This window comes from Bactrocera tryoni, chromosome 3 (assembly GCF_016617805.1).
Source record: "Bactrocera tryoni isolate S06 chromosome 3, CSIRO_BtryS06_freeze2, whole genome shotgun sequence".
NCBI classification, from domain to species: Eukaryota; Metazoa; Arthropoda; class Insecta; order Diptera; family Tephritidae; genus Bactrocera; species Bactrocera tryoni.
In genome coordinates this window covers 73999976-74027529 of record NC_052501.1, presented here as the reverse complement: position 1 = coordinate 74027529, position 27554 = coordinate 73999976, and the positions used below count along the sequence as shown (strand labels likewise).

Here is a 27554-nt window from a genome sequence, read left to right as displayed (position 1 = left end):
TATACTCTGTGCTGACTGCGTTGTGATTTGTTATTATTGTCTTTCTTTGGTGTCTTCTTGCAAACCGGTCAACCAGCTGCGGTCTTGCTGCGCACCTTCAATTCAGCGACGCCTGTACGCCTGCGCGCTTGGCCGCTCAGCCGTTCATTAAGTGTAAATTATATGCGCACTTTCTGGTTGCGCTTCTTTGCTGCTGCGGCATGCCTAATCGAAAACTAGATTATTTTAATTGTAATCTGGTGAAAGTTCTCGTCTTCTACGAACGTGCTGGCTTCAAGTTGCTTAGCGTTCGCTATAAATACTCGGATTTCATTTGATTTCCATTGCTAGCAAGCAATGCGGGCAGGTGGTAGGGGAGAATTCCAAATATGTATATACATTTAAGAAAAGAAACTACCATGGTTTACGTCCGCACAAATATTTGTAGTCACACTTAGAACTAGGTCTACCGAAAAGACATAATAAGAAGACAGCTGAACTCTACTTGCTTGAGTCAAGCCATTCCAACATTGCCAACGGTTTTCAAACTGCGTGATTTAGTCGATTTTTCGATAATTGATAAGCTTCTTCTGTGTTTGTAGGCTCCCAATCACGTTAAAATTCTCGATGTAGCTCTGTTTTTTGCCGCAAAACTATATGACAGCTTTAGAGAAATCTATAGAATAGACCCGTTTCCAAATAGCAGCCAAACTATTGTACATACATATATACGTTCCCAAAGTGTGTAGATAGACCACAGGGCCTCAATTCAGACATTAATTTGTATCCACAAAGATATGCTTCAAACTTTCTGTGAAATCTTGGAGGACTACTGATCCAAGCTCCGAAGGAAAACTATGATCTTCTTAATCGATCTTGGCTTAGATCATCGTTAACTAATTTGAATGGTAAGGTCACGAATAGTCAAGAGAGAGGAGTAGGAATTAACACCGCTGCTGTGGCTTTTATAGACGAGCTATATCATCGAAATCGACATACATACATATGTATGTATTTTGAGAATAAATTTTTCGAAGAGTTGCCACCTATTAAAAATTTTAATTAAAACAAAAAAAGTGTTACATTTTTAAGAAAGATTTCCGTCGTCGATATTTTTTCGAAAAATGTTGCCATCTGTTTTAAAATTTTTAAAAGAAATTTATAAAATGTGCTTAGTAATATAATATTGGCCACAAACAGAAAGTATTTGGAAGAGTTTTAAGGCTAAACATGCCTTTCTGTTGAGAATAAATTTTGCAGAGAGTTGCCACCTGTTAACAATTTTATTTGGAATAAAAATTAAGTGTATAGTTTTAAGAAAGATTTTCGTCGTCGATATTGTTTTGAAAAATGTTGCCACCTATTTTCATATTTTTTAAGAAATTAATTGTTTTTTTTTATTTTTTTAAGAAAATATTTATAAAATGTGATAAGTAATACAGTATTTTCTAAAAGGCAAAATATTTTCAAATCGTTTTTGTTTGAATTTGTAAAAATTAATTAATTATGATACATATGTACGTATTTACATGCACTACTATAATAAATAAAGTGTATAGTTTTAACAAAAAAAAAAATTTTAAGAGAGTTGCCACTTTTTAAAATTTTTAATGAGAAGAAAATAAAGTGTGAAAGATTTAAGTAAGATTACCGTCGCCGATATTTTTCCAAAAAATGTTGCCACCTTTGTACATATTTTCAAATTTTATAGAACAGATTTATAAAGTGGACTTCGTAATACAATATTGGCCATTAACAGAAAGTATTTGGAAGAGTTTTAAGGCTAAACGTGCCTTTCTGTTGAGAATAAATTTTGCAGAGAGTTGCCATCTGTTAAAAATTTTAATTGGAACAAACATAAAGTGTTAAATTTGAAATAAATCTGTTAGTCGCCGATATATTTGAAAAATGTTGCCACCTTTTTTAATTTTTTTTAAAGAAATTAATTGTTTTTTTTTTTATTTTTTCGAAGAAAATATTTATAAAATGTGATAAGCAATGCAGTATTGACGACAAAAGCAAAATTTTTTCAAAAAACTTTTCTTTGAATATGTAAAAAAATAATTCTTAAATATATGTTCATATGTACATATACATATGTATACACACATTATATGTTACATATCCCCTCCATATTGAATCCAAGCGATTGGCCTTAATTCTTTATTCTTAGAATCTTACAATCGTAACGAAGTTTCACCTCTATAACGATAAGTTATATAACCAGAATGTCGTAATCCTTTTGATAAAGCAATTTTTTTCAAAATAAAGGTATAGCACATTTTTTTATAATTTTTACTTTTTTTTTTATAAAGTTTTTTTAATATTTTGAATAGTTTTTTTAGTTTTTATAATTTTCTTTATAAAAAATTTTGTGTTTTTTGTGTTTTAATTTTAATATTTTTTTAATATTTTTTTTTAATGATTTTTTTAAAATAATTTTTATAATTTTTTTGTTTTAATTTTAGTGATTTGTTTTAATAATTTTTAGATTTTTTTATTTTTGTAATCGTTTTTATCATAAAATATTTCATGACATGGGTTTTTAACACTTTTCTTATTAAAATATTTTTTTTTTTTTAAATTTTTTTAAGTAATTTAAAATATTTTATTTAATTATTTTTTTAATTATAATTTCCTTTAAAATAAAATTAAAATATTTCTTTATGTAATATTTTTTTTAATAATTTACTTTTAAAAATTTAAATATTTCTTTATTTAATAATTTTTTTACATTGTTCTTTAAAAAAATTTATATTCCTTTTTTTATTAATTTTTTTTATAAGCATTTTTTTATTTCTTTAATTTATGTGGGTTTAACGAAGGAATTCTTGAAAACTCTGTATGTATTCTATATGCATGCCAGTATTTCCCTCCAACTCACTTGTGAAATTTAGGTCATTAAAAGAATTCTAAATAAATTCTTCAAAATCTGGTACTTGTCACTTCGTTCCGCTTTCTAGAGCTAATGGTTGTTTCTTTGTTTTGGCTAAATTGAAAACAATCACAAATGAATTTGAGTTTAAGAGCTCATAGTCTTGTTTATTTGCAAAGTGCCGTGAGGGAAATATTTAATTATTATGGGTATCTATTTCTGGGTGTGTATATTTATATATGTACATATGTATGTATGTACAGAAAACTGTATACAACTAGTGAATGCATAAGTATGTATGTGCCGACCTTTGCAAAATTGTGTAGTCATTGAAAAAGTTTTTCACAGCAGCACCTGCCAGTGGCAGTAAAAGCACATACGTTACATACATACACACATATTTGCAAAGACGCATAGACACAAAAGGCTGAATATTTGTTTCACCGCGAGCCAGAGTCAATGATCTCTTGTTTATACATACATATATTATATGTATGTATGTAACTATTTATTTATTTATTTGCTCATACATACATACAAACATATGCATTTGTGTACAAAAGTGTAATAAAAGCCGAACAAATTCGCGCAAATAAAATTAAAAAACAATTAAAAAAGTAAAATAAAGAAAAAATAAAAAGTGCAAAATAAAAAATAATAAAAAAAATCAAAAATGCAAAACAATAAAAAAATAAACAAAATATTAAAAAAAGTCATAAAAAAACGTAAAAAAAAATAATAAAAAAATTAAACAAGTAAAAAGTAGAAAACTTCGCGTAATTTCAATTCAACCATTTAATGATGCCACATTGTGTACATAAGTATATACTAGCAGACATACCAACGCTGTCTCACTGCTGCGTACATACATATGTATATATGTACATGCATACACATGTACAATATAAATATGTACTTATTTGCTCATGTGCAAATTAGTTCTTGGTATGCAATTGGCGTAAATAAATAATCAATTTCTATTGTTGCTTGTTGTTGTAATATTTTTGTTGTTGTTATATTTACTTTCCGCGCTGCCGAGTCTCCCCAAAAGCGATTGCGCCCAAAATGTGCGTGTAATAAGAATTTATTGTTAGCTGTTTTTTTGGAATTTGTTATTGTTGTTGTTTTGTATTATTGGTAGTTGTAAATTGGCTATGCAAAGCACGCTCAATACGTTTGGGGGCATTGGCTTTGCGTTGAGGCTGCATTTCGTTGATTTTAAGGCGGGAGGATATTTTTTCAGGTGCCCTGATCGGCGGTATATAGAAATTTATTCACATAGACTATAGATATATAAAGGGTGATCCATATCAGGGTTCCCTACATTTTTAAAGAAAAAGCACAGAAACTTCAAATTTAATGGGGAATGTTTATTACCATTCGAAAGAGCATTCTTTGAAAGTTATTTTTGGAAAATTAGCTCTTTCAAATGTTGGCCGCGGCTACGTCTCAGATAGACCAACCCTTGAGTCCAATTTTCGATCACTCGTTCGAGCATATCGACTGGTAACTGGCGAATGATACGCGGCTGTTTTCTTCCAAGGCCTGAATCGAAGCGGGATTGTTCTTAGACTATACATATCCCCACAGGCAAAAGTCTAACGGTGTGATATCACACGATCTTGATGGCCAAACGACTGCCAAAAAACGTGATATTATTTGCTCACCTCTGTGTTCTCACCATAAACCCATTGACTGATGCGATGAGTGGAAAATGGTGCCATCTTGTAGAAACAAAATGTCGCCGAGATCACGAGCTTCAATTTCAGACGTCAAATAGTCGGTTATCATGGCGCGGTAAGGGTCGCCATTAATGGTTACGTTCTCACCGGCATCATTTCTGAAGAAATATGGACCGATAATTCTACCGGCCTACAAACCACACCAAAACGTTGTTTTTTCTGAATGAAATGTCAGCTCTTGAATCTCTTCAGGTTGCTCTTCGTCCCAATTGCCCAAATTTTGCTTGTTTACAAACATTTCCATTAAGTCAGTTCGTCGCTGAACAAAATTTTTCTCGAAACGTCGAATCTTCTTGGAACTTTTCAAGAGGCCATAGAGCGAAGCGATGTCGTTTGGGAAGGTCGGAAGGAGCGGCTTCAGTTTTTGCAAAAGCTCTTTATTGTACGCTTTCAGTTTAAGATTTCGACGTAAAATGCGTCTAGTCGTTCCATAAGTCAGTCTGAGTTGCTGCGAACGGGCCTGAATCGACTTTACACAGTCTTCGTGTACGCTCTCAGCTGCTATATTTTCTTCACTGCGTGCTGGACGTGGTCTATTCGGTCGAATATTATCCAAAAATGAATGCTGGTTCTCAAAGTGGGGGAAGTTCAAACTACACATGTTACCAGTAACTAATTTTTATGGGTGCTTAACTGGTAGCTACAAGTCAAAAGGTCTGATCGGAGACTCAAATCTGGCACCACAGGCAGAAGTTAGCAATTGGAGTTCGCTCCAATCTGCTCATTGGATTTGGCCCTCTGAGAAGATTCGTGGTGGCTGTGGTTTAAACCTAAAGGCAGGTATAATTGAAAAGTAGGTTTAGTGTGGAGTCACACTGTGACCGGGTGCCTGATCTAAAGCACGGCTAAAACCTTTATCGAACCGGACCTAGATGAAAAAGGTGTCCCTTCCTCCAGACCCATGGGGACCAAATAATTTTTGCGAAAAGCTGATCAACGTATTGTCTTCATCTATATGTGTGCTTTTAAGCACCTTGGGCCGTCGTCGAGGCTGTTTGCACTACAGTCGGGTATACGTAATTGGAGCGAACCCGGATTTTTTATCCGGTCAAAGACTGACAACTCGAACGGATTCTGCTGCTACAACAACAACAACAACCGTCGTCGGCCGCTACTCGCGAAAAACTCAGCAAATTTTGTTGTCTCACCGTGTCTCCTTCGGACCTTCCGTCCGGTCCCTCAGTTTTTGAGATATCGATCTGAAATTTTTCAGATATAATTTTCTCCCCATGCAGCTGCTCATAAGTCGGAGCCGCCGATATCGGATAACTATAGCATATAGCTGCCATACAAACTGAGTGATCAAAATGGAGTCCTTGTATGGAAAGCTTCTTCGGTTAACAAGGTATCTTCACGAAATTTGACAAAAATTACTATCCAAAGCATCTCTATAGTTTACACAAGCAATAGTTTGCGCTACTTACATAATTTGGTAAGTATGTGTATTGTTACATGACATTTCGTCAGCTGAATGCCTAAAGTCAACTGGAAGCAAAATGGTAAATTAAAAAAATTGCATAGAACATAAACGCGCGTATAAAAAAAAACAGCAGCAACAAGTCCAATAACATTTTTTACCTACGGGCTTTATTAGTTTTCTGCGTTTTTCCACTTTAAGAGTTCATATGTTTTTATTGCATAATTTCTTCGGAGTTTTACGAGCGTGAAGCGTGTGCGCTGCGAATACCAGGCATATAATGCCAGCGCATAGAACCAGAAAAGGCAAGGCAAGCAACACTGGCGTTGTAAAGTTGCAGGCGTGAGCCGCTTTTAGTGCTGGCGGCTGCTGCGTGACGTCGGCGGCGTGCGGTTTGCTCGTGAGGCCAACCATATATGATTGCGTGTGTGTGGTTGCCTTGCGGCATGCCACCACATGTGTTAGGCACTTTACGCTCGTAAAAATGAAAAGAAGTTGAAATAAAAGTAGTGAAAAAGTGTAAAGGTTGAAATGGAATAATAATTCGCGAAATTAAGTGGTGTCTCGGAATTAAAGTTGTTGCTGCACGAATTTTCCATAAAATTTGGTTTTCTATAAAAAAAAGGGAAAAATCATTTTAAAACAATTTTTGTTGGATTTTGGGTATTTTTATGGTATTCTCTGTAGCAATGTTGTTTATTTTCGCTACAATGGTGGGCGACAATTATCAGTATAAATATGAAGGGTGGTTAAGTCTGTTCTTTGAAATTGATATTTAGTAGCCAAAATTTCACTAAATAGACGTAATGTGGCGTCAATTGACGTCTACCACAGACATTTTAATATTTATTCAGCTGAAGATCGAAGAAAACGTGGTATAAATGGAAGCATGTGCACGCTTAGATATGTAAACACTAACTCTCCTGAAATGTATGGCTGTTATATTGCCGTTATATAAACTATTTCAAGGTCACATATGTCTCAAGTTCGGTGGTATTTGTTGGGATATTGTACAGACGAAAGTTCAAGGTGATTTCTATTACTCTTGAACGCAGCAATTAGAGTCACATGTTCAGCTGTTTCCTAAATAAAATGCTTATTTTTCAAACTAAGCTTAAAATTAAAAAAAAATAATAGAATATAGGTTCTTTTACTTTTTTTTTTAAATAAAAACAAGCGAAAAAGCTTATAATAATGCTTTAATATCTGCAGCACAACTACAAGAAACTTGTATTCCTTTCTTCTCTGACAAAAAGATTTGTTCAACTGTATTTGTTCAACTGTTAAGAGGTTTAATATGTTAATAAAAATATTTTTGTTTACATTAACGTTCTGAATAAAATTAAGTAGGTACTGTATTTCAGTGACAGATACGGAAATAAATAAACAAGACATCTTAAATCAGTTTTAGAAAATTTTTATTTAATTGCATATAAGCTAAGTGTCTGTAAGATTAATTTTATTAAAGAAACCTTTTAAATATTCACTACCATTATTCTCATTTACTCAAAGCGCTCCGAAGAAATAGGTTAAATTATAGATAAAATATAGGCTTGTTTTTATAAATTCTTTAATATCAAAATAATTTTTCTTAACAAGTATTTGTAAAATTATTGAAAAAAATTAAAATAATTACAATTACAAAAAAAAGTAATTGCAATGTAATTAAATTACTTTTTGATTACATTTGTTAATTAGCAAAAAATAATGTTTAATTCATTATGTACTTCATATTTATTTATTTTTTTATTGAAAAAAGTCGAAATATAATTGAATTACATTTTGATTACATCGCTTAATTATCAAGAAATCATGTTTATTTCATTATGTGCTTCATAAATCTATATTTTTAGTAGAAGTAATCGAAAAGTAATTAAATTATTTTTTGATTACAACGGATAATTAACAAGAAATAATGACTGTTATATTATGTAATTAATATTATTTTATTTTTGTTGCAAATAATCGAAATGTAATTACATTATTTTTCAAATTAAATAATTATCAAGAAATTATGATTATTATTTAATATGCTTCATATAGTTTTAGTTTTTATTGCAAGTAATCGAAAAGTTATTAAACTACTTTTTGATTACATTGGTTGATTACTAAGAAATAATTATTACTATATGATGCGCCTCATATGAATTTATTGTAAAGTAATTAAACTACTTTTTGATTACATTGGTTGATTATCAAGAAATAACAATTACTATATTATTTGCTTTTTATGAATTGATTTTTAGTCAAAGTCATTTTGATTACATTAGTTGATTACCAAGAAATAATTATTACCAAACTATGCGCCTCATATTGTAATGCAAAGTAATTAAATTATTTTTTGATTACATCGTATAATTATCAAGAAATAACAATTACTATATTAAGTGCTTTCATTGAATTAATTTTTAGTGAAAGTCAACGTAAAGTAATTAAATTATTTTTTGTTTACATCAGATAATTAACAAGAACTAATGATTATTATTTTATGTATGTATATGTTTCTTTTTTTTGCAAGTAATCGAAATGTGACTAAATTAATTTCTGATTAGATCGAAGTATTATCTATGACAACATTTAATTTAATATGTGCTTCATACGTATTTTTTAAATGAAAAGTAATCAAAATGTTGTTAAATTTTTTTTGATTACTTTGAATAATGGATCAAGAAATAATGTATATTTCAATAGGTGCTTCATAAGAATTTATTTTTTATGGAAAGTAATAAAAATGTAGGCAAATTATTTTTGATTACATTGCTTAATTATCAGGAAATAATGATTATTTCATTGTGTACTTCCTACTGATATATTTTTTATTAAAAATAATCGAAATGTAATTATATTATTATTTGATTACATTGGTTAATCATCAAGAAATAATGATTATTATATTATATATGTATGCACATATGTATTTCTGTTTTTTTTTTTGGAAGTAATCGTAATGCAATTCGATTATTTTTTGACTACATCGTTAAATTATCAAAAAATAATGATTATTTAATTATGGACTTCATATTGAATATAATTAAATTATTTTCTGATTACACTGAATAATTATCAAAAAATTATGAACATTTCAATTTGTGGTCCATATGGATTTAGTTTTTAGTGAAAGTAATTGAAATAATTAAATTACTTTTGTAATTAATTTTAAATTACTTTTTTGATTACAACGGTTAATTGTCAATAAATAAAGATTATTGTAGTATCTATTTCATATGAATTTATTTTTTATGGAAAGTAATCAATAAGTTATGGAAAAGTAATTAAATTATTTTTTGATTACACCGAAAATTACCAAGAAATAATGATTATTGTATTATTTACTTCATATGTATTTATTATTTATTTATCACGTTTAAGTTTTTAATAATCAATATTAATTCTTTTTGAGTGCTAAGTAAAGCTGAGTCCAAATGTCATTTTTAAACTTTATTCAATTAATTATCATGATTAACAACCTGGTGATGCGACAAACATGTATATAGAAAGGTACAAAATATATTAAGCTGAGCCAAAACAAACGGTAAAATGGTTTTCTTTACTGCTATTTGATTTGCACCACTTGTTGTATGTTCGATTCGCCACTCTGCAAAGCTTGGCGGAGTGAGTACAGCAGGTATAGACCACAGTGTAGTAGAACTTATGATAAATATGTATTTCACTTTCTAGCATATGTTAACAAAGTGACAGCAAAGACTTACCGCCAACTGTGAATCGAGATCTAAGGAAATTAGAAACCATACATAACCTTAAAAAGTTCATTTCAGCACTTCAAAATTTTCAAGCCTTTCTTATGTTACACAGCTTTCAACGTAACTAAGGGACAACACAATTTCCGCAAGGCTTCAGCATCTGCTTGAGCCGCTAGGCCTATAGAATTCTTTCAGCAAACTGTCACTTTGCATTTTCGCTACCTCGAAATTTTGAGAACACTTCTTTCTGCCTTCTTCTTGGCACTACAAATATTTTTTTGTTTCTACGTTTTTACTTTTTTACATTTTTCTTGCAGGCTGCCATATTTCATTGAACGCCGCCTTGCCATGCCCAACAAGGCGCAGAAAAAAGTTTGCATATGCTTCGAAATCGAATTTTTTCTTTCCGCTGTTATTGCAATCGATTTTTTAACTTTTATTTTTGCTTGTTAAGCTCAGTGCAACACCTTCTGCTTGCGTATGCAGCCTTGTTGCATGCAACGCCACCTTGCCACATTACCGCCTCCTCGACAATCAACATGCAAATACATACATACATATCTGAGTATGCGAAAATTAACATACGCCCCTACAAGCGTGTATTTGTATGTATGTATGTATATGTATGCAGTAGCCTGCACACGCTCACCTTTCGACGCTTGCGGCCCGCAAACAAATTCAGTTCTCAGCTCCAACGCCACCGAGTTCATTGAATTCTTGTCAGCACTGCAACTACTGTTCTCCTCGTTGTTGTTGTTATTGTTTTTGTTGTTACATTCAACTTCTTCCTTCTGCTGTTTGTATTTGTTGGCATGCCATCACACTCATAAATAATTCTCCAAAACAGGTTCCTTGTTTTGGCAGCCACTGTCACTGCCATGGCATGTTCACCTGTGTGTGTGTGTGTGTGTCCGTGTCGTACCTTTTGCTTTGCACCTCGTCTTGTTTTTAGATCTGCACTGGCTCAATAAGGTGCATGCAGTCAGCAAATGCTACATTTTTCATGCAACAACAACAACAACAACTGTAGCGTGAAGCACGCCGCTTGCTGCCGTCTTTGTTTGTTTGTTAGTGTGGCTGTGTGTGTTTGTGTTTATGAGTATGCTTCTATGGTTATTTCTCATTTTAGCTTATTTATTTGTTTGTGATTTTTCTTAATTGCATCATTGGCTACGGCACAATCGCTTCCTGGTCGTAATGAATGACACAACGCGGTGCTCGTTGGAGGACTGTGGTGTCTAGTTGTAGTCTATTTTTAGGAGTGTAGCGAATTTCGAAGTGTTAATGGTGTTGTGAATATACTTATGGTAGTTTATTTTAGGAAAGCAGGAAAAGTTATACATCAATTATATTAATATGAAAAGTAGATGCAGGTAGGGTTTTGGATAGTGAGTATAGAATCGTTGAAAATCGATTGCCCTTCTCAGGGATATTAGAAATTCTTGTAGCGGTATCATTAACGCCTTTATCATTCGAAATATTAAAGTTTTGTCGCTGCAAAATCGAGTGGTGGACTTCAATGATACATCACAATCGATCGATCTTGTAATCAATTTATAAAACGACTGGAACTGGATAGATCTTGGATTTGGCGTCGTGGAACTAGTTTATGTAGATTTTTGTAAAAAACAAGCTCACTGCTTGAAACATAGATAGATAGATCGAAAAACTAAGCATTTGTCAAGCCACTGAGATATTTGTTATGAATTTTTTTGTAAGCAGAACTTATTACCATCTTTGAAACCGTTTTGAAACAAAGGATGAAATTTAGAGATTTTTTTTATTATTTTTAAATTTGGTTCCGGACGTGTACCGCCACCAGACAGTGACCAGTTAGACTGCCAATTTTGCCTACAGTCTCTTCTATAAAGTGCAAATGGGAATTTGGTGTACTTTCGATCTACCGTTTTGCACAATTACTTTTGCGGTATTGCACCCAGGTAGCTCGTATAATAAAAATTGCCTGAAGTTGCATTAGAGGACAGCTTCGCTGCTTTCGCAATAGCAAAGACCTCAGCTTGAAATATACTGCAGTGCTCCGGCAACTTAAAAGGCTTCCTTATGCCTGGATTCCCTTCTTGCTTTGATCCTTCTGTCCCAGCTGAAAAGTGGGGTCGTGTGGTCGCTGTTTGCCCAACCGCCATTCCCCACCGAGCTATGTTCGAGGGTTCTATATGTAAATTCTCCTACAACCAATAGTCGTCCCGCCGATTTTGTTGCGCAGTTTACAGTGAAGAGGTCTATAGACAGCAGTTTTAGTACTAGTTCAAGACCCCCCGTTGGAGTTGTTAAAGCTCCCGTTATGCACAGCGCAGCGAGCCTCTGAACCCTTTCCATTGGCTTCCGATAGGTTGTTTTCCATAAGCCTGTCCAGCATACATACTGCAACGTAACGCAAAATTGGTCTAACAATAACTGTGTAGTACCAGTGCATGAGAGAGGGAGAGAACCCCCAGGTTGTGTCGAGCATCTGCCTACACGCATATAAAGCATTGCTGTCTTTCTTCACTCTTGCGTCCACGTTGTGCTTCCACAGCAGTTAGCTGTCCGAAACTAGCCCATTGTACTTGGTGCGGTGCTTGAGAGAGTGTAGTGTCCCACTTATCGAAGGGAAACTCCTTAGATGAATTGTGAACACAAGCAGATCCGTTTTCTCTGGGTTCAACCTCAGACTCGCTTTTAGGTTATTTACACTTCAAAAAAATTTAAATAACGTGGCAACTTTAAAACACTTTCGTTTTCCAAGTTTTTATTTAGTACTAAAAATGAAATCATGTGGCAACTCGAATTTTTTTTTATAATTTGATATTACATAACTCAAGCATTTAAAAGTATTTTGATATTTCAGGCTTTCAAGTTATTTTGAATTAAAAATGAAATCAGGTGGCAACTCCAAAATTGTTTGCGAATTGTAATTTGCTATTACGTAACTCACGCATTTAAAAATATTTGGTATTTCAAGCTGTCAACTTATTTTGTATAAAAAATTAAATCAGGTGGTAACACCAATTTTTTTATTTATATATTTTTTTATTTTTTACTTTTCTTAACCACCATATTAAATATTTATGATAATTCCGAAACAATAGCTCTTTTAAGATATCGGTAATCCATAACATTTTTTTAGCTTTATCTGCTTGCATAGCATTGCACCCTCAACTACATTTTCTCAGCAACAGCACATTTCTTTACTTTTTTATACTCTGCTGCATAAATAGATATTAGTTTCTGCATAATATATTTTATAGCTTCTTACCACATACTTACTTACTTACATACAAGTACATATGTATGTATATGCATATACATAAAGAGTTGCATATAAACGAGTATGCATTTACATATGTACATACACATAATATAAAAGGTAGATGTCAGCGCACTTATCACCACAAAGAATGCGGCAGTGGTCACATAAATGTGCACACCAACTGTTAACACTTTAACATACATACAAACTTACATACTTATGTGCATTTATATGCATGTGGTTAGCTGCTGCTTGTTCTTTTGTGCCAACAAAGCCATGCAGCTGCCGAGTTCTTTTATGTAAGTCACAGCAGGAAATCTCAATTCTACACCATTCCATACAATTCAAGCAATTCAAGCATTAACAAACGCTTGTTACTTCTGCTGATGCTGCTACCAACACTGTTGTTGTTGTTGTTGTTTTAGTTGTTAATGTTAGTTAGGCAACAGCATGACAACTTCAAGCGCTTCCTTGCGGTTGCCGTTTTATATGCAACTGAGCATATATTGAACATAACTTGCCACATTTACGCATTCCCCGATTCCCAAGCAGACTCCCAGTGCCATCTAATCATCGTGTATGTATGTAGTTGTTGTTGCGCATGTCTTCTTTTTATCTTCTAGTGCTTCTATTGCTAATGCTGACACCGCCACCGCGGCCACAAGTCGTTAGCGTGTAGTTTATAGAGCAGCGCGCGTACAGCATTCATCGGATACTTCTAAGCTTCTTCGTCATCTTCGTGGTTAGCTGGCTTGCAGCTTGTATAGCTGACTTGCATCTTTTGTTCTACGCCATTCTTCGCGTTTTGTTTTATCTGCCTCCGCTTCTTTTTTCCGTGTTCTCGGATTAAACGCGGGAAATCCAAGTCGCTGGGAGCTTGTTGGTGTTTGCTTGCGGTCCGCTGTCTTCAATCTGCCTTTATGTGTGTATGTATGTATATGTGTGTGTGTCGAATGAACGTGTTCGCTTGCATAACGAATTTTTCACGTTCTCTTGGGTGCTGTCGGTAAGCAAGCTGCGCCGTCGTATCTGCTTACTGTGACTCTGTTTTTATATAATTTGATACAATAAAAATGTTTTTTTATTTTTTTACTTCTCTTTTGTTGGCTGAATGCATGCAAAGCTCGCAATGCTTTGAATAGATTGGAGACAAAGAACATTTTTGTTGTATATATCTCTACTATTATCGACTTGGGTTTAAAAAGCTGGCATTTCTAATATAATCTTATTCAAATAAATTATCCCAAAGACCCCATTATTGGATCCATACAAGTGTAAGCCGCCCCATGCTAACGTATAGTGCAGTGTTACGGTGGATGTCATTATCGAAAATCCGTCCAATAGATATTCAAATGAAGTATGATGCAATACTTACCTACGGTCGACGGGTTTATGATTTTAGGTCATAGGAACCAGACTCGCCGTCATTGCAGCATGATGTTGTACTCGAATTTGTTAAAGATTTCAGACGAAATTGGCAATGTGAGCAGAAAAGAAGAGCCATGAGAAATTGAACACTATGTATCCATTTGCCAGTAGAGAATAATAGACCAATGGTTCTGTGATCTACAGTTCCAATGGTGAAAGCTACATATTCACCGACGGATCATAGAGTGAAATAGGAACAGGAGCGGGCTTTTTCGGTAGTAATTCTTACGCAGAAGGTAGCTTTAATCTAAATGACTTCAAATCGGTCTTTCATGCCGAAATTTTTGACATATCAGAAGGTGATATATAGCAGAAGGTACCAGGTTATTTGACTATGCTCTCCCGCCTATACTAAGTCTCACGGTATAAGGTTATGCTATCAGACATTAACCAGACCCTCAATATGTAACTCGGTTAATATCATATGTGTACCCCAGTCATATAGGACTCTAAAGAAATGAAAAGGCAGACGAATTGGCCGGAGGTGAGTTAGGACCACAATACCCTAAAGCTGCCTAAATCAATCAGCTCTTTCAAGTGTTGTTTGAAGCAATAGATCTTAGAGGAGCACTTAAGATCTTGGAGCACCAGCAACACAGGACAACCCACAAAGTTGCTTAAGGTTGTGATGAGGGTGAAGAGACCAGGAATCTTCTAATGTTAGGTGAAAGGATGAACTTAGTGATAATACAGGAGTCATCACAGGGTCCCCTCAGATCCCACCTTCAGATAATTCGATAAGTGGTTTCGGCGGAATCAGAACATACACTGAGGATGACACATTATCTTTGCGAGTGCCCAGCCTTCAGGCAGCTGAGACGGTATTACTTTCACGGTACACAGTGCTATATATTAGGAGACGTTGGGTAGCTGGGGTGGATAAAATAACGTTCGGGATTTGGTAATCCATAGAGTTGCTGGATAAAGCTGAATTTGGTTACCATCCAGGAGCTTAATGTTGGCATCCAGGAGCTAAGTGCGTCCGCCTGCGGTCTTTCGCTCCTAAGGCACTGTTTTTAACAAACCAACCAACCAACCAAATAAAAAAGTATTAAAGATTTTAAAGTAAAATTATATAAAGAGCTTTTGGCCGATACATTCAACGGCTTTTCTTGTGTTATCACGTTCTTCAGAAAAAAATGCAATTAACCTACAAATTTTACATTTATAAAAATTGGCAATGCCAAAAAGCCATATTTTGCGAATACAAACTTTCCAATAGTATTTATTTAGTTTAAAATTATTTTGAGTTTTAATTAAGGTGGCAACACTTTTTTAGTTCTAACTAAATCTAAGTTGTTAAAAGCACTACCTATTTGGGATTTTCAATAAATGATTTTGCAAAAATTAAAAAAAAACTAAACAGGTGGCAACACTGGTAATATTTTTGAGCTAACATTTCTTTAACTAAAACTTATTTTTTCTGGTCAATCAGTTTTATTATAGTTTTAAATAAATTGTTTTTTTAAATTTATTATGGGTGGCAACCCCAAAAAATATTCTCTAACAATTGAAGTACATACTTTAATAATTTAACTACTACTAATTTTTCTAGTCAATCACTTTTAGTTTAATTTTACGAAGCGTATGTATTAAAGAACTTATTGCAGGTGGCAACGTCGGAAAGTGTTCTATGAAAACTCAAGTACTTCAATAATTTAACTTACCAGTTTTTCTAATCAATCACTTTTTTTTAAATAAAATATGTACTAAACAATTTAATATATGTGGCAACGCCAAAAAACATCTTATACAAATTCAAGTTATTCAAAGCATGTAAAATTTAAAATAACAAAGAGCTGTACTAATTTAAAACTCCCTTTAATTACTTACAACATTTTATATTCTGTGACTGACCACCCTAATGTTTGAAATTTGCATAACAAACGCCGATTTTATGAGCTTTCCATATTTCTAAAACTTTAAAGCTCGATTTAGAAAAAAATTTATAGGTAGCTATATCTAACTATAAATAATACATATGTATGTTAAATTAACTAACTTCCCTAGTAATAATTTGAGTTTAGCAAATAAAATTTTCAGCAAATTTGTAAAATTAAAAAAAAAAAAAATCCATACACAAATCTTAAAATACACCCTTTATTTGCCACATTTCGGCATCCATTAAATTTTTTCTCTCCTTTGCCACACACACACACACAGCCTGCTGCCATTGGTATGCTTAATGGCCAACTTAATCCACTGAACGGTCATTAGCTACTGAATTTTTTACAACAACAACACACAGGCATACAATTAAGTTAACTTGCTGCATTGTTGCATTCGCACAAATGAGTTAATGACGTGTGCTAATGACAATGGCTGGAAGGCGCCGAATGCCATGAAAATTTATGCTCTGGGAGTAAGGTGCCGGCGCTTACTTTTAAAAGGATGTAGCACTGTGGGCAGGCGGATTAAAGGTTTGACGTGTGGGGAAACAATGCACAGCAGGGTGCCAGCAAGTTCGAGGTGGCGGGCGATTATGCAGCATAAAGCTTTTAGAGCTTATTAGTTGAGGCCGAGTTATTTAGAAAATTACCGTAAGTGGCATTGAGGATTTTGTTATTCAAGAGCGGATTTTCTGCTTCATATTTTTGTAGGCGCCATAATCGCAGGAGTCGCTTATATCCAGTTTTGTGAAGCATGCTTTTCTTTTTTGTTGCTATTTGGCGTCAATTGGAATCTCGAAGCAAGCAAAAGTCCTTCTGCCGTAGGGTGCTCACAAAGATACTGATTTCGAATTTTCAATAGATATGACTACCTCGAAGTACCGTCGAAATTTAACAATGCCATCTTCCTCTTCTTTATTGGCGTAGACATAGCTTACGGGATTATAGCCGAGTTCACAGCAGCGTGCCAGTTGTCCTTCCTTTTCGCTGTTTGTCGTCAATTGGATATTCCAAGTGTAGCTAGATACTTCTCCACCTAGTCTTTGAACAGGGTGGATGCCTTCCTCTTCCTCTGCGTCCGACGGGTACCGCGTCGAACACTCTCAGAGCTTGAGTGCTTTCATCCATTCGGACGACATGACCTAGCCAGCGTAGCCACTGTCTCCAAATTTGTTGAACTATCGTTCCATCGACTGTCGTATTCGACGTTGCCAAATAGCAAAGAACCATTAATCTTTCGCAGAACCTTTTTTCTTGAAAACTCGTCACATCAACTCATCAGATCTTGTCATCGTCCACACCTCTGCACCATATAGCAGGACGGAGAATGAGTGAATTGTAGAGTTTGATTTTTGTTTGTCGAGAGAAGACTTTACTTCTCAATTGCCTACTCTGTCCGAAGTTACATCTGTTGGCAAGAGTTATTCTGCGTTGGATTTCGAGGCTGACGTTGTTGTTGGTATTAATGCCGGTTCCAAAATAGACAAATTATTTTCGATATTTCGTCTTACCCTCGTTCACTACCAGGCCCATTTGCTTCGCTTACTTTTCCAATCTGGAGAAAGCAGAACTAACGACGCGGATGGTGAGACTAGTGATGATAATATCATCGGCACAGGCCAGCAGCTGCACACTCTTAAAGAATACTCTTCTCTTTTCAGCTCTACAGCTCAAAGTATTTTCTCCAGCAGTAAGTTGAAGAAGTCGCACGAGAGGGAGTCGCCTTGTTTGAAGTCTCGTTTGAACAGCTCGGTTGGCAATCCATCGGCCTCCGTATATAAAATAATTGGTTAAACCGACTCAGCTCGTCTTGCTAATCACTTAAACATAAACTTTAAAGGGTCTCCAACGTTTCCTTTTGGCTGCTACAAGCTGGCAAGCTTATTTTCATTGCTCAAGCTTCATAGCCAATTATATAATCGTCTGCCTTGAATTAGATTATTCTCACCCTTTCGCTCTGCTCTATCTTTTTTTTTTGTTTTTCTGAGTGTGTTGTTGCAACACCTTTAATAGACTTCACTCTACATCTCTATCGGGGTCAGGGCCAGCTGTCGCTCTTTCTCACTCCACTTCGTAGGGTATGATTCAATTTGACTTCATCTCGGCTTATTCTATAAATTACTTTTAATTCGTTAATTATATAGTATGTGCTTTAAATTTAAGCCATTTACCGCACACGAAAGGTAGGTGTTGCTGAGTTTTAACGGCGGCGGAGCTTCTTCAATTTATTACCTTAGTAATTGTTTTTTTGTTGCTTTTTTAATTCACGCCTTTCCTTTTTGGAGGTGAGCGCGCACATAAAAATGTTAGACGAACCTGCAATCATTTGAGTTATAACTTGTTTTACTCTTAGTTTTAGTTTAAGCTTTTGATTTGTTAATCTTGTGTTTTCAAATTGGGGGCTGGATTTCGTAAAGTTAAAAATTATCTGCTTCGAAATTTGTTTACTTACTTCATGTGTGGGAATATTTTTTTATTGATTTTGCTTTCAGTTTCTTCGTTCTTGTGAAGGTATCAGCCTTTAGTGGGAACCTTCAAGCGTCCCTGGTTGGCCAAGTGAATAGGGCTAAATAGGAAATCGATTCTGTAGATTTTCTACTAACTCGTTGTGAAAATCGATAGAAAAAACTTAGAAACACAAGAAAGAGTGTATTCTCATAATGAGCAATCCCCCTCCGCACTGTCCGTATTGAAGCTATTCAAATTTTTGCTTAGCCGTTCGAAGCTGTGGCATGTTTTCTTGTCATAACTCCATTAGATCTGCTTCGGCCGCTTCAAACTACATTACTCTTCTTTTTTACGATACTACCTTCTATTATTTTCTTTTATTTACTTGATATTTTTTACTTTTGATTTCACTTTGACAGTTCGTAGTGTCGAAATCAGCTGTGACAATGTGATAAATTTTCCTATTGACGAACAGATGGCACCAACTCGGAGTAGCACAGGAAAATTTCAAGTACATTAATCTCCTTGGTGTCAGTCGCACAGTGAGATCTCAAGTGAAATAGTCTCCTCGGTGATTATATAAACAAGAGCCTTTTTGTGTAGCGAAATCTTGCTGAATCTATTAGATTAGTGAGATATTCTCCTCAACAGCCTAAATCTCGCGAGTAAGTCGGTGGGTCGGAACATGGATAAGAACAGTTCTATAATAAACTTTCTCAAATTTTTTCCACATCGAAAAGATAAGATCGTTCTAGAATGTCCTGAAGGAAAAACTTCAGAGATTTGTCCCTACTTACATATAAATGGTGATCAATTTCGAGAATCCCTACTTTTTTAAAGAAAAGACACAGAAACTTCAAATCTGATGGGGAATTTATTATCATTCAAAGGAGCATTCTTTGACACATATTTTTTGAAGATTATCTCTTTCCGGCTACGTCTCAGATGGTTCATCCATTGAGTCCTATTTTTGATGACTCGTTCGAGCTTTCGACTGGTAACTGACGAATGGCACGCGAGATGTTTTGTTTTGCGATTGTTAACAAAGACTTTAGAAATTTAATATCCTACAAGGAAAAAGTCTAACGGTGTGATATCACATGATCTTGGTGACCCATCGACTGGCCTAAAACGTGAAATTATCTGCTCTCCGAAATATTCTCTCAATAAATCCACTGATTGATGCAATGTGTGTTGGATTGTTGGAATTAAAATGTCACCGAGATCATAAGCTTCAATTTCAGGCTTCAAATAGTCGGTTTGAACCAGGAATCAGACTCATTGCTGAAAAAAATTTGACTCGAGAACGTCAGATCTTCTTAGAACTTTTCAAGATCCCATAGAGCGATGCGATGTCGCTTGGGAAGGTCGAGCGACTTCAGTTCTTGCACAAGCTATATTTTGTACGCTTTAAATTTAAGATTTCAACGTAAAATGCGTCAAGTCGTTCTATACGTCAATCCGAGTTGCTGCGAACGGTGCCGAATAATACTTTCCATGATGAATTGCTAAACAATACTGAACAAAATAAACATGACAGCTTGACCTGACTCAAGCGTGATCTGCCAAAAGAAATGTCTATTGAAAAAGTACATACCTCTACTTAGATTACCCGTTATTATTTCTTGATTCTGTATTATGTCTTCATTGGATGTGAACAAAAGATTAATGGCCACTTCTTTAAAGTCTAATAAAGCAAGACTTGAAACATAAAAAAACATTTATAATCAAGTGGATAGACAAATAACAATAGAAGCTATTACAAAGAAAAAATAATTAAATTTAGAATACTGCAATAATAAATATGCTTCTCGAATGCAACATTCCACTTCAACAGATTGTCTACTACAGGTTTTTCAACGGTTCGTAACTCGAAGGCTAAATAATAATATTTTTGCTAGTAAAAAATCTCGACATCCAAGTAGCTCTAAACAACAACAAAAAGGCGTGTAGCATGCATATTGGCCAATCGCCGACCTTCAACATTATTAAAGCCGTTAATAAGCAGACGAGTAGACGACGCATCGCATATATTGTTGTTGCTAGCGACAAGCCGATGAGTTGCCGCGGCGACATTGTCACCAAAGCAATGCTTGGCCCATCTCCGCTTGGGTCACGTCATTAGCGTTAGTGCGCATAATAAGCAAATATTTTCGTTTATTAATATTTTTCTTAACTGCAAAAGCAAACACGTTGATTAAAAAATATTTCTGTTGAAATACGCGTGCTTATCTGCCGAAGATGTTACGTGAGGCGGCGGCAACTATGCGCAGCGTCTCCTTAATGGCATGTCATTATTTGTTATTGCGAAATATTTCCATAAACGAAAAGTGCTATAAAATGTTGTAAAAAGGCAACACAAACAATTTAACTGCATATGCGATTGAAAGGTGGCATATTAATGTCTGGTGGCATCACCACAAGCGTGGAATTGCGTTACAAGCAAATCGATATGCATTTTAAAGGTGGAATGTCATTTGAAAAATCATAAATGTGCAAATGCGAAGGTGCGAAGGTGCGGCTAGATATATTTTGACATATCACGCAGGTCTGAAGCAAAGAATAAAAGTCAAACTGGTAAAGTGAGATATTAGAGTGGAAGTTTGACATGTTTTTAAAATGCGCTGTTTTTATTCTATATGCTTAATATTTGAATTGCTGTTTAGATATTGTGGTTTCCGAATAGATAATATAACGATAAATCCAGCTCCGAAAATATAATTATAAAATATATGTATGTGTCTTAATTTGCATTGCATGCAATTCCAAAAAAATTGATTCCGAAATTTTAACTTTAAAATGCGTCAACCTTATTTTTCATTAGCAGGTTATATGTAGGTTAAAAAAATTATGAAATTTTGAAAAAATAGTATTACATTTCATGTTATTCCGAAAATAAAAGTTTACTCCGAAAACAAAAATTTACTCCTAAAATTTAGCATTGATATATTTCAACCTTCTCTTTCCAATTGGATTATTTAGGTTCGAAAGTGTACGTGATTCCGAAAATAAAAATTTACTCCGAAAATAAAATGTCAAAACATTTCAGCCTTCATTTTACACAATTGGATTGCCATGAAAAATTTTGCTATTTGAGAAAAATTGATACTATATTGCCTGCAATTCCGAAAATAAATACTTACTCCGAAAATATAATTTTAAATATTTCAATCTTAATTATCCATAAATAGATTGATATGAAAAATGATGTGTGAAAGAGGAATAAATTGGTTTTGCGCTGCTTGTATTTCCGAGAATAAAAATTTACTCCGAAAATATTACTTTAAATATTTTAACCTTAATTTTCCATTATGGGATTGCTAAGCAAAAGATTGTGATTGTGGGAAAAATTAGTTTTACATTGCATGTTATTCCGAAAAAAAATTTGCCACATTATCATGGTGGAAGGACTATTTTTCTTCGCCAAATGGAGCCGGCTTTTCTATAATTGACGCAGTTATACGGTATAGTAGAGCCCGGATAACTTTCTGCTATGTAGTTAATGTGATTACACTAAACTAACGTGTGATCATCTTGAAACTTAGAAAACCTATATTTGACGGTGAACGATTGGGGAAAATAGTCAGTAACTATTGACCAAATATTTACACCGTGTCAAATTCTGTAAAAAATTCGAGAATATGAAATCAACACCCGCCGACTCGTTGTCTATTACAAGGCATAGCCCGTTAAGGAATCGTGTATATGCCGCATTGTCTGAGCTCGGTATACCACCAAAATTAGTGCGCCTTGGCAGAATAAAAGCGAGCAACAACCACAGCTTTATCTAGAAACGGGCTTCTCAGAACCTTTTGTCGTCAGGCGAGATATCAGACAGAGCTATCACTTATTTTGTGATCTCTTCAAATTCGTCATGAGGGTGTTCATCGTGAGATGTCTTCGAAGCGTATGTGGTTGTCGACAGGAAGTCTGTCGAAATAGTTAAATGATTAATGAAGATAAGGAAAAACTTATGCTGGCTACAAGCAGGTATATGACGGAGAATGAGCCAGTAGCTGGGAACTATAAATTCGAAGCAGTCAAATACTTCGTTTGCGTCATCAACAGCGATAATTATATCAGCCTGGAGGTCCATAAGCGCAGTAAGCAAATAGAATGTAAAGCTCTTACGTAGAGTCGCTCATACTAACTGCGTTTTGAGAGAAAAGTCCTTCGCAAGATTTTTGGTCCTCTGCGTGTTGGTGATGATTATCATATCCGGACAAACGACGAGGCTTATGAGCTATACTTCGGCATTCCTGGCAATAAACATCAAGCTGCTGCGCTGAAATGGTCATGTTGTGTAAATGGATGATAATCCCCAAGTGAAAAAGTTGTCTATATGAGAGCCAGTGGTAAAAGGTGTAGAAAAAGATCGTATCTCTGATGTGGTATCCAAGTTTAAAAAGTAGTGACGAAACTTGATGTACGAGGTTGGCGAAGGAGGGAGCTAGGATGGAGATAAGACTAATTGAAGAAAAAGAAGGGCACGACTGCTTCCGCAAACGCCCTAAACAAACCGAATATTCAATTACGACTAAAAAATTACACTACTAAGATACCATAGGAAATTTTTTCATGGGACAATAAGACACCACCGTCGTATACATCATGTTTTTTTTTAATTTTTTTATGTAGTCTAAATCAAGATCTTTCACAAGATCTATACATGCACATATACATACATACATATATGCACACACAAATTTACAGTTGTAAAATCTTAGCTACTTAAGTAGCAACATTTCAAATCGTTATTAGATATTGTTGCCTAAGTGATGTCTCTCGAGATGTCACATTTTTCCAATGCGGTCAAGGTAGAATCGCCAAGCAACAAAAATAAATATAATTAAAGGTTAAAGATAAACAATTTACCATAAACAATTGCTCAACACGACTGGGCCACCGCAGTGACAGACGCTCAATTACAACACAAACGAACACACATACAGGCAGCCAGCAACTTGCAGTCGCCGAATTGCCAAACGGAGTACAAAGCCGCAACGCTGGTAGCAGCCAGCGAGTACTATAAAAATCTTAATTCATTTGACGGCTAAATGCTTTTGCCATTTAAAATATCAACAGCGTAAAGCAACATTGTTGTTGTTGTATTTACTGCTATGGCTCTGTGTGCCTGCGCGCTGCTACGATATGCAAACGAATGACAGAAGGCAATGGCAAAACAAAGTAAATGGAAAACCACTATTAGCAATGACATCAGATACCTTTAACGCGCACAACATTTCCGCAACTCAAGCGTAGTGCGTTGCCAACTGCCGCACGGCTGCTGGAGGTGCGCGCCACAACGGTTGCCGTTGGCTGTGAGCGCTCGCCGCATTTTTAGCGTTTTTGATTACGATTCTTAACTGCAAATGAAGAGAAGTATATATGTACATATGTACATACACACTTATATGTACTTATATACATATGTATGTATATGTATAGGGTGTCGTAAAAGCATTGCTGCATGCTTGCCCACATACAAAGCTGCCAGCTACAGCATGCGCCACACTTCATTATAGTTTTTGTTTTTATTATTGTTTTTTTTTGGAACAAAAAATAGTTGTTGTTGCCTACTCGACTTTCGTTGCACCTCCAGCGCGCGAAACAGTTAAGAAATGCCGCAGCCGAAGCAATAAAATGCCGAGTCAAGCAGCTTTAAGTGGACAAACCGCTGCAACATTAAAGCCAACTAAGCGTAGCGCGCTATACGCTTAAACCAACAGCGAGTTGGAGGGCAAGAACAACATGCGTTTGTTGTTGTTACTTGTATATTTTATTTCTTTGTTGTTTTTTGGCTTCATTTTCCGCAGAAACAGAAACCAGTTACAAGACTTGGTATGCGGCAGCGGCAGCCAAATGAAATGCCGACAGCTCGCCAACAGCAACAACAATAATAATAATAACAACAATGTAAGCTGGCTGTATGCATAGAATTAAATAAATGAAGGTGTATAAGGTGGCTTAAGGCTGAACTTCGACTGCAGCGAGCTCGCAGCGTGCTTGGGGGCAGCGGCGACGCAGCGGAGGCAGCGTCTAGGCATGATAAATGCGCTACAAGTTGTAGTTGTAGTGTGCTGTGACTGTTGTAACAATGGTAACAGATAACAGAAAATAATAACAACAACAACTAAAACTGCGAGGAGATAAGATAAGCTGGCGTACATTTGCAACGAAAATAAATGACAGTTAACATTTCTGTGTTGGCTGTGGCGGAATAAAAGCAAGATTTACATAGAGAAATAGTCTCTGATATTTGATAGCGAATTCTAAAAATACCAAAGGCACAAGAACAACATACTTGTTGCTAAACTACCTTTTAATGTATAAAGCCATTGATTTTGAGAATTTTTACATCTTCAAGCTAAACATTGACGAAACTTTTATATTTCGATCCACAATTAAAACAAGAAAAAACGTTAACTTCGGCTGCTCCGAAGCTATGTTACCCTTCAGTTAACCCCTTCTACATAAAAACCTGTGTGGCGGCTATATGATATAGTGGTCCTATCTGCACAATTTCTTTGAAGACCTTTTGTGTTGATAGCTGTCAGCCCAAAACGCTCCTGCTTCTAAGAAAACGAGAGCATAAGAACATTGTAAGGATCATCAAAGAGCACATTCCGAAAATGGAACATTATCTACGCGAATGCCCAGCCGGTGGAGAAGGAATATATTTTACGGCTTCCAATACTTCAACTTTAGAGATATTGGGCCTACTTGCTGGGCATTACGGAAAATAAAGGCTCTGGAGCTTATCCTCCACAACACATACAATATACATACATGTGAGGTATGAGGCAATGCCTCCTGTCAACCGGCTCATGATTTCGGGCCATTGAAGTCAGGCTAGGCGTCATTACGGCCATGTTAGCTTTCATTGCGATTGAGTAAAAGGGACCCACGAGGAGCTAAACCTATCGTTTTCATTCTCCAGTCGAAAGATTGAACCAATGGCACTGTCATCGACATTTTCAACAACGAAATTTACATATTCACTGTCGGGTCAAGGTGGAAAAGGAACAGAAGCGAGCTTCCACTACAACTCAGTATTTCAGACCGGAATTGTGGGCTTAATAGGTGCTAAGTAAGCTTCTGCTCTAACCAGCAAAACCATAAACATTTTAGTTGGTAACCAAGCGGCAATTAAGGCTATCCGTAGCGCTAATTTGAATTCATTGCGTTAGATTTTGAAAACTGGATGAAATAGACTCTCAGGAGGTAACTCCTTTAATATCATCTGTTCCGGTCATTTAAGAATGGTAGGAAAGGAAGAGTCAGATGAGTTTCCCGCAGGCCGCAGGGTTTGAAGTAATGGAGGGTCCATCCACAGAACACCTCTTCTCTTGATGGTGGACAGACCAAAAAGCTCCGACTTCTAACCCAAAGGGAGCTTAGCAACATTGTAAAGGTCATCACAGGGCACATTCAGAAATTGGAACATTATCTATATGAATGTCCACCCTGTCAAAAAGGGAAATATTCCACGGCTCCCAATACTCCTAGTTTAGAGATATTGGGCAGCGGGAGTAAAAAAAATAATCTGAGTTGCTGGTTAAGACTTAAATTGGTTACCACTCGGTAGGCTTAGTAATGGCTTAATAATAACCTTGAGCTGCCATCTGCGGTCCACCGCTCACCAGCCAACATTTTCAGCCAACTGTCTCCTCTGACTGTGCCGTAGTTCTTATTACTATCTTCTGTACCTTCTTCTTGACGATTTCTAGTTCTTCCAGTGCTGTCCCGAAAATATTTTGCTCAGTATTCGTCGTTCTAGTCAGATGTCAATAGAAAGTTTCAGCATTCTCTCAGCAGTGAATAACTGGACTTAAGTTAAAGTTCGTGCAAGCACATTTATTGTATTTACCAAACTAGAATAGATATGGTCCACCTGAAACCTTCTGTATTCTACGTTATTCCGCCAATTCTGCAGCTCTATTGAGAGCCTGTACCCGCCACCACCGGTCTTTTACATCTCCATTTCTTCAATTACGCTTTGAAGTTAGCAAGTTTGAAATTTCATCGCAGAGCCTGATCTACTCAAATATCTAGTAGTTCTTTTAGCCTATATCGATCTGAGCTTCATTCTTCTATATAACTGACTAATAGTTTTACTTTGGTGTACTTCGGTATTTTCTTTGCTTTCAACTGAGGATAGAACTTTGTGGATGTCATACCTTCGGCGAAGCGGGTAAATCATCCGAAATTGATACATATTAGGTTCGTCAACCGATTTTTGAAAGACTCAAAGCGATTCATCGATACATGAGGCTTTTGGAATCCATAAGTGGAACCTTCGGCAACACAAAGTACCGGTGCTTCAGCTGTTAGAGTAGGATGGTGATTTCAGGCACGGTGTTCAGTAGCGCAACCTAACCTGGACTCCCTTAAACACACTCCCTTTTCATCGAAAATAAACGCATTTAGTTTGAAGCTTTAGTATCTTTTTCTACCTAGACCTTTTTCCGAAAAGCTATTAAGCGCTGTTAAAGCGCGCCTTATAGCAAATTTTTAATTTCAGTTCTGTTTTCCTAATTAATTTTCATTTACTGCGGACTTATGAAAGTAAGGAATACCGCCATTAAAATGCAAATGGCATCCACTGCTGATTGCCCGAGCCATTTCTACATCGCCGCTATGTTATGGGGTAGCTATTAATATCATTAAATTACTGCTTTTGGACCCTGTGGCCAGCATTTTGGCTGTGACATTTCGTGCTATCATTGCGACGGCATCTCCAAATGACAGCGCTGACCAAGCATTAATGTTCCGCGTTGAGAACATGAGTTTACTAGTGTATGTGCCTGTGTGTGTGCGTGTTT

General features: G+C 35.6%; 1 long non-coding RNA gene across 1 annotated transcript in view; it reads left to right on the top strand.

The window, feature by feature from the left end:
* LOC120772580 overlaps window positions 1-27554 on the top strand; it is a 72349-nt gene that overhangs the window by 19204 nt on the left and 25591 nt on the right. The gene's annotated exons all lie outside the window — the stretch shown is intronic.